This window comes from Strongylocentrotus purpuratus, unplaced genomic scaffold (genome assembly GCF_000002235.5).
Source record: "Strongylocentrotus purpuratus isolate Spur 01 unplaced genomic scaffold, Spur_5.0 spur5_scaffold_5, whole genome shotgun sequence".
Taxonomy (NCBI): Eukaryota; Metazoa; Echinodermata; class Echinoidea; order Camarodonta; family Strongylocentrotidae; genus Strongylocentrotus; species Strongylocentrotus purpuratus.
In genome coordinates this window covers 18,250,892-18,259,851 of record NW_022145611.1, presented here as the reverse complement: position 1 = coordinate 18,259,851, position 8,960 = coordinate 18,250,892, and the positions used below count along the sequence as shown (strand labels likewise).

Here is an 8,960-nt window from a genome sequence, read left to right as displayed (position 1 = left end):
TGCCAAAAATGAAAATTTTCAATCCTCTCCGTTTTCTCATCATGATAGTCCCAAGATGTCTGTAGTGACCAAACTCGTTTTTACCATTACAAAACTTGGTTTTTATTTAAGAACACCGTACAGCATATTGGGTGTGTCTAATTTAAAACATACGTGTCAGACCCGAAGCCTCATTACTTTAATGGTCACGTGGGTCTGTGTACTTACGTTAAGGACAAAGTAGTCCCTTGATTATTTATCTATAAATTGTTTATAGGTAAAGTTAAATGGACCGTAATGAAATTATGATATTTTCTCATGTATGTTTTATTGTTCTATCCTAAACTTGATCATTATACTTAGTTCAGAAGGATGTGCATTCATGCTCGAAAAGTAGTCCTTACGAATGCGCGCTATGTCAGGCAAGGCCCTGATGGGTATTTTATATAGCGGACATTCGTTCACTTGTTTTAAGCGATGCTGGTCTGTCTCCATTTACTCCGACACGCTTAAGTTTTGCCGTCAATGTAGCCTGTTTGTGTTGCACCATTTAAACAGGTATGTAGAGATAATTGAATATATTTGATGCTATTGAGTTTTACTTTGCTACCAGTGTTTATGATGCCGTAATATACGAGTCTGTTCATTAATTGTATATTATGTAATGAGATGTTTTATTCACTGTACGGTAGAAACGTACCGAGGCATGTTAAATGTATTCTTCTGTTATTTACGGGATTGATGAGTAGTCTGTAAGCATCAGACTCGGTTTATATATCATGGGGATTTTTACAACAAATACTGATTTAAATGTAAAAGTCCATAGTATATAATTGATGTTTCATGTTTTTTTTCTACTTTAGCCGCTGAGGCGTAAGTTGAGGTTACTGAGGTTACAAACTACGCTACAAAGCTACAATTGACGATGACGTATGATTTTTTCTTACCCGTGTGACATTTAGTCTAGGGTGAGTTGCGTAGGATTATTTATGTTGTGTATGCAATTTATTGTAGTTAAGACTATTTGATATCTATACATGCATTTACAGATAATATTGAATACTATGTATTTTATTTCTTGGTTTCTTAATTGCATTTCGATGTATATGAACTGAACTGAACTGTACTGCATTTTGTCTACAGAAATTTAATCCAAATGATGACTTGCATGATTTAATTATGTGATTATTGTACTTATGATGCTTTTGTTTTATTTTTCTGTACAATGCAGGGGTTTCCGTTTTCCGTTTTTATTTATAAACGAAATAAACTTCATTTGCACTTCACCATGGCGTCTCAACTTCTTCATTTTTGTTGGCTATAATTTAAACCGTGGACCACGCGTCCCACAAATTGGTGATCCCGACGTGATCGAAGACCCGGCACAATCCGGAGAGCCAACGAGCTTCGAAGAACTGATATCATAGCAGACTGACGTTATAGCATGATCACAGCGAGCAGAATCTACGTGATGAGCAACAGCTGCATGCAGATGAACTACACGTGGTGACAGAGCCCCCTACGGAATTCGACGAGAGTGACCAGACTGACTGCCTAGCTGATACCAAGTAACTCCAAGCTGATACCCAGCAACGGCAGATATACGATGGTTATGTAGAACTTTATTGACTGTTATTAGTGAGTGTGCTTATTGTGTTATACCTATTGTGTTAAATATTGATAATTTGTATTTTGTATCTTGAATTTTGGCATTATGACAGAGCCGGGGAAAGAGCAAGCCGGTACCGCGGGAGCGGCAGCGCAGCCCCTGGTAGGCGCGGTTGCAATTAAGCTCCCTCCCTTTTGGAAAGGGGACCCCTTAGTTTGGTTTGCTCAGGCGGAAGCGCAGTTTACTACACGTTCAATTTCTTCCGAAGCAACAAAGTATGCTTATGTTATTGCTGCACTTCCGCAGGAAGTGGCGCAAGATGTCCGTGATATTTTGATCAGTCCCCCGGAGAAGGATGAATATTCTACCCTTAAGGCTAAACTGATTGCGCGTGTGAGCGCGTCAGAACAGCGCAGGGTGCAAATGCTCCTCACGGAGGAAGAGTTAGGTGATCGAAAGCCATCGCAGCTCCTGCGAAGAATGGAACAGTTCTTAGGGGAACAGAAGTTGGAGAAGGGAATACTGAAACAACTTTTTCTCCAACGACTACCGGTTAATGTTCGGCTCATACTCGCTTCTACTAGTGAAGCATTGACGCTCAGCGATTTAGCAGAGTTGGCCGATCGAATTATAGAGGCACAGCCAGACTCTCCCGGCGTCATTTCAGCCATCGCACCGGCAACGGTTGAAAAGGCTAAACCTGCGAGCGCTCTCGAAAGTCAGGTGACCGATCTCGCCAGATTGGTCCGGGAGCTTACGACCGTTGTCGGGCACATGCAACGTAGTCAAAGCAGAAGTCGTAGTCGCAGCCGCCAGCGCAATGTAAATAAACGCGACACGCCATCTGACGCTACGACCGATAGTGACGAACTTTGTTGGTATCATAGCAAGTATGGTGATAACGCGCACCATTGCCGAGCACCTTGCACGCGACAGAACTCGGAAAACTAGTAGACCAGAGGGTTGGGGCGACAAACCCAACTGGTCAGCCAGATAGTCGTCTTTTCTATGTTGTTGACATAAACTCGCGCGTGAAATTTCTGGTTGACACCGGAGCGGCCGTCTCCGTATTCCCTCCTACGAAACAGCAGCGAACTTGTAGATCGACCATAACATTGAAGGCAGCCAATGGCTCCATCATTGCCACTTATGGGCGACGTTCGCTGACTTTGAACTTAGGTCTCCGTCGCAAATGTCAATGGGTATTTGTTATCGCCGATGTATCGGTACCAATACTTGGTGCAGATTTCTTACACCATTTTCGATTACTTGTAGATATGCACCGCCGTAAGTTAATCGACTGCATAACCGGATTACACGTAACGGGCAATCCTTCGAACTGTCCGCGTATTAGCCCCGTGTTTAATACAACCGATAATTCAGATCCGTTTTGCGAACTCCTTCGCACGGAGTATAATGACGTCACTGTACCTATCTACAAAGCGCAAGCATTAAAGCACGATGTAGTCCACTACATCGACACGCGCGGTCCGCCAATCAGCGCAAAGCCTCGCAGACTTTCCCCGGAAAAGTTCAAGATAGCGCGAGATGAATTTCAGCATATGCTCGATTTGGATATTATTCGCCCGTCCAGCAGCCAGTGGTCTTCCCCATTACACATGGTGCCCAAAAAGACGGAAGGGGACTGGCGCCCTTGCGGTGATTACAGAGCGTTGAACCGAGCAACAATTCCCGACCGTTACCCTGTGCCCCATATACAGGATTTCGCAGCGAGTCTCCACGGAATGCAGGTATTCTCGAAGGTAGATTTAGTTCGAGCATATCACCAAATTCCTGTCGCGCCCGATGATGTAAGGAAGACCGCGATATGTACTCCATTCGGTTTATTCGAATTTGTTCGGATGCCATTCGGTTTGAGAAATGCAGCGCAGTCATTTCAACGATTCATAGACGAAGTCATACGAGGTCTGCCGAATGTATACGCTTACATTGACGACCTGTTAGTAGCTAGTAGTAGTAGGGAGGAACATGAATTCCACCTGCGGCAACTATTTGACAGACTCAGAAAGTTTGGTGTCGTAGTTAATCTAAATAAGTGTTTGTTCGGTCAAACAGAGCTAGATTTCTTAGGTCATCGAATTAATGAGGCCGGAGTCAGTCCGCTTCCTGACAAAGTGGCAGCTATTCGCCAATGTAGCGTACCCACTTCCCTGAAAGGTCTACGCGCATTTCTAGGAGTTGTGAACTTTTATCGCAGGTTCATTCCCGACTGCGCACAGATCCTGACGCCGCTCACCGATCTTCTCCGATCTCATCCGAAACGTTCACGGAAACCGCTAGATTGGACACCGGTTTGCGACGCTGCATTTGTCGAGGTCAAGGACAAATTGGCAGAGATTACCCTGTTGGCCTACCCGAATGCCAAGTTTCCTCTTAGTTTGATGGTAGATGCGTCCGATCGCGCTATTGGCGGAGTTGTACAACAACTCAATAATGACGCATGGCAACCGCTAGCCTTTTTCTCGCGTAAACTCTCACCCGCAGAAACGAGATATAGTACATTCGGTCGTGAATTGCTAGCCGTGTACCTTACTATAAAGCACTTCCGCTATATGCTAGATGGTCGAGTTTTCTTTGTGTACACTGATCACAAGCCCTTGACATATTCATTCTTGGCACGGCCGGATCGCCATAGTCCTCGTGAGATTAGGCATCTTGACTTTATCTCGCAATTTACCACCGACCTTCGTTATGTAAAAGGGCAGGATAATGTAGTAGCCGACACATTGTCCAGACCTGATATCAGTGCATTGCATATTGATACTCAGATTGACTTAGATCTTCTTGCTAACGCGCAGGGAGCAGATCCGGAGTTGCAAGCTTTCCTTAAATCCGGATCCGATACTTCTATGGTTCTCGAAACCGTACCGATCTTGATCACCGGTGGCAAAATCATTTGTGATACTTCACACGGTCTCACGCGTCCTTTCGTTCCACAGGATCATAGGCGGGCCGTGTTCAACGCCATTCACGGATTGTCTCACCCAGGTGTACGCGCTACACAGCGTGCTATTGCTTCGCGTTTTATTTGGCCTGGGATGAACAAAACAGTCCGTAAATGGGCTCAGGAATGTCTTCCTTGCCAAAAGTCGAAGATAGTTCGACATGTGAAGGCGCCCCTTGGAACCTTCAGTACGCCCGACGCACGATTTTCGCACGTGCACATTGATCTGGTGGGTCCGTTACCTACTTCGAACGGTAACAAGTATTTACTCACCTGCGTTGACCGATACACGAGATGGCCTGAAGCTATACCGATTGCCGACATCACCGCCGAAACGGTCGCCAAAGCTTTCGTTGACAGATGGATCGCAGTGTTCGGAGCGCCCGACACTATCACCACTGACCGCGGCCGTCAATTCGAATCTCGACTCTTTGCGGAGTTAACCAAACTTTTGGGAACAACCCGCATTCGAACTACCGCATACCACCCAGCTGCAAATGGTTTGGTCGAAAGGTTCCACCGACAACTCAAGGGTTCTTTGAAGGCCCATGAGGATCCGACACATTGGACCGAATATTTGCCTTTGACACTTCTTGGTATTCGTACCACGGTTAAAGAAGACTTGTCATGCTCGCCAGCAGAGTTAGTCTACGGGACTACTCTCCGATTGCCCGGACAATTCGTAGCACCAAAGCGCGTTGAAGTTGACCCTTCCGATTATGTTTCGCGTTTGCGTCAGCACATGTCCTCTTGTACGGCCACACCGACTAGGGCGAGACAAGGCCGAAGTTACGTCCCTCGTGACCTGTTTAAGTGCTCGCATGTTTTCGTTAGAGTAGACGCTGTCCGCAAGCCCTTGCAGCAACCCTACAAAGGGCCATATATGGTGTTGAAGCGCAATGAAAAGTTCTTTACCATCGGTCTTAACGGGAAGCGCGATCAAGTAAGCATTGACCGGTTAAAGGTCGCATATGTGGAAGAGCGCGCTAACCACGAGGTTGTGCAGGAAGACAAGGTCGTTCCACCAGTTCGCCAAACTAGATCTGGACGACACGTCCATTTTCCCAAGCGGTATATTGCAGTATGTTGTTAGATTGGTTAATGTTTTATCTCACTGGTTAGTGATACATGTATTGTAATAAGTATTGTATTGTAATAAGTATTGTATTGTAATATTATATTGTAATAAGTAACACCTGGTTTGAATGCACCCCAGGGAGTAGAGGTTGTACATAATAGTGTGTGCTGGAAAGCACTGAATCCAATGACCAGAATTAATATTTTGTCAAAGATATGTGAGATATAATAAGTGCTATATACAAGCTGAATATTGTTAGTATTATTGTTGATATGTATTGATCGTAAGTAAGTGATTTTTCATGACTTCCTTACTAAGGGGGGATTTAATGTAGTGACCAAACTCGTTTTTACCATTACAAAACTTGGTTTTTTATTTAAGAACACCGTACAGCATATTGGGTGTGTCTAATTTAAAACATACGTGTCAGACCCGAAGCCTCATTACTTTAATGGTCACGTGGGTCTGTGTACTTACGTTAAGGACAAAGTAGTCCCTTGATTATTTATCTATAAATTGTTTGTAGGTAAAGTTAAATGGACCGTAATGAAATTATGATATTTTCTCATGTATGTTTTATTGTTCTATCCTAAACTTGATCATTATACTTAGTTCAGAAGGATGTGCATTCATGCTCGAAAAGTAGTCCTTACGAATGCGCGCTATGTCAGGCAAGGCCCTGATGGGTATTTTATATAGCGGACATTCGTTCACTTGTTTTAAGCGATGCTGGTCTGTCTCCATTTACTCCGACACGCTTAAGTTTTGCCGTCAATGTAGCCTGTTTGTGTTGCACCATTTAAACAGGTATGTAGAGATAATTGAATATATTTGATGCTATTGAGTTTTACTTTGCTACCAGTGTTTATGATGCCGTAATATACGAGTCTGTTCATTAATTGTATATTATGTAATGAGATGTTTTATTCACTGTACGGTAGAAACGTACCGAGGCATGTTAAATGTATTCTTCTGTTATTTACGGGATTGATGAGTAGTCTGTAAGCATCAGACTCGGTTTATATATCATGGGGATTTTTACAACAAATACTGATTTAAATGTAAAAGTCCATAGTATATAATTGATGTTTCATGTTTTTTTTCTACTTTAGCCGCTGAGGCGTAAGTTGAGGTTACTGAGGTTACAAACTACGCTACAAAGCTACAATTGACGATGACGTATGATTTTTTCTTACCCGTGTGACATTTAGTCTAGGGTGAGTTGCGTAGGATTATTTATGTTGTGTATGCAATTTATTGTAGTTAAGACTATTTGATATCTATACATGCATTTACAGATAATATTGAATACTATGTATTTTATTTCTTGGTTTCTTAATTGCATTTCGATGTATATGAACTGAACTGAACTGTACTGCATTTTGTCTACAGAAATTTAATCCAAATGATGACTTGCATGATTTAATTATGTGATTATTGTACTTATGATGCTTTTGTTTTATTTTTCTGTACAATGCAGGGGTTTCCGTTTTCCGTTTTTATTTATAAACGAAATAAACTTCATTTGCACTTCACCATGGCGTCTCAACTTCTTCATTTTTGTTGGCTATAATTTAAACCGTGGACCACGCGTCCCACATGTCCTTAAAATGATAATGACTCCCGTTTGTTCCTAAAGGGGAGTAAATAGGCAAATTTTGGATATATTCGAAATCGCCCATTTTTGGCAAAAAATGGCAAGGGGTTAGCTCATCGTTTTTGCCAAAAATGAAAATTTTCAATCGTCTCCGTTTTCTCATCATGATAGTCCCAAGATGTCCTTAGAATGATTATGACTCCCGTTCGTTTCCTAAAGGGGAGTAAAGGCAAATTTTGGATATATTCGAAATCGCCCATTTTTGGCAAAAATGGCAAGGGGTTGGCTCATCGTTTTTGCCAAAAAATGAAAATTTTCAATCCTCTCCGTTTTCTCATCATGATAGTCCCAAGATGTCCTTAGAATGATTATGACTCCCGTTCGTTTCCAAAAGGGGATTAAGACAAATTTTGGATATATTCGAAATTGCCCCTTTTTGGCAAAAATGGCAAGGGGTTAGCTCATCGTTATTGCCAAAAAATGAAAATTTTCAATCGTCTCCGTTTTCTCATCATGATAGTCCCAAGATGTCCTTAAAATGATAATGACTCCCGTTTGTTCCTAAAGGGGAGTAAATAGGCAAATTTTGGATATATTCGAAATCGCCCATTTTTGGCAAAAATGGCAAGGGGTTAGCTCATCGTTTTTGCCAAAAAATGAAAATTTTCAATCGTCTCCGTTTTCTCACCATGATAGTCCCAAGATGTCCTTAGAATGATTATGACTCCCGTTCGTTTCCTAAAGGGGAGTAAAGGCAAATTTTGGATATATTCGAAATCGCCCATTTTTGGCAAAAATGGCAAGGGGATAGCTCATCGTTTTTGCCAAAAAATGAAAATTATCAATCCTCTCCGTTTTCTCATCATGATAGTCCCAAGATGTCCTTAGAATGATTATGACTCCCGTTCGTTTCCTAAGGGAGTAAAGGCAAATTTTGGATATATTCGAAATCGCCCATTTTTGGCAAAAATGGCTCATCGTTTTTGCCAAAAAATGAATATTTTCAATCCTCTCTGTTTTCTGATTGTGATAGTCCCACCATGTCCTTAGATTTATTATGACTCCCGCTTATTCCCAAAAAGGGCAAATATTGGAGTTTTCGAAAATCCCCACTTCATTTTCTTCAGCAACAAACTTGGGTTTCCTTTTTTCAGGGACATTCTGGTTGGGAATGTAAACAGTAAACAGTAAATTCAGAATTGTAATGGTTATAGTGAACAATGTACTGTAATAAAGGTTACTCTGAAATACAGAGATGCACATTTTGTGTTTTTATTTAATGACTTGGTTGTTACATACAATTTAAACTATCACATTGAAAAAGAATTACATGACTTGAAACCCAACCTTCTGAAGATGGACAGTACATGGCATACCGACAATGTTAACAAATTCCTCTATAATTCCTCAGTTGTAAAGTTAAATTTGAGGATGGACTTAGAAACTCAAGTGCTTTTCATTAAATTCCTTTGTAGGAGGGAGTAACATCAGTTATACAAATGATAATTGATGAATAAATTGAGTTTGAATTAGAATGTTGGTAATGCAGCTAGGGGACATCCAAAGAATATACTACCCAATCAAGAGTGTTTACTTTGTACCAGAAGACCACTGCTCTATTCACTGAACTACTTACTGTTTGTGCAACCACATTTTGAAGAAAATACATGTTATTCCTTTATTCATTATGCTGGAGCATACAAAAAAATGTATATCTTTCCCGAAGGTAAAA

The 8,960-nt window shown here is 41.6% G+C and overlaps 1 long non-coding RNA gene across 1 annotated transcript; it reads left to right on the top strand.

Annotated features, from left to right (window-relative positions):
* The first annotated feature begins 5,651 nt into the window (after positions 1–5,651).
* LOC115929702 lies at positions 5,652–7,166 on the top strand. The gene is made up of 3 exons (XR_004066682.1): positions 5,652–6,438; positions 6,744–6,848; positions 7,112–7,166. It is a non-coding gene; the product is annotated as an uncharacterized LOC115929702 (long non-coding RNA).
* Positions 7,167–8,960: the final 1,794 nt, after the last annotated feature.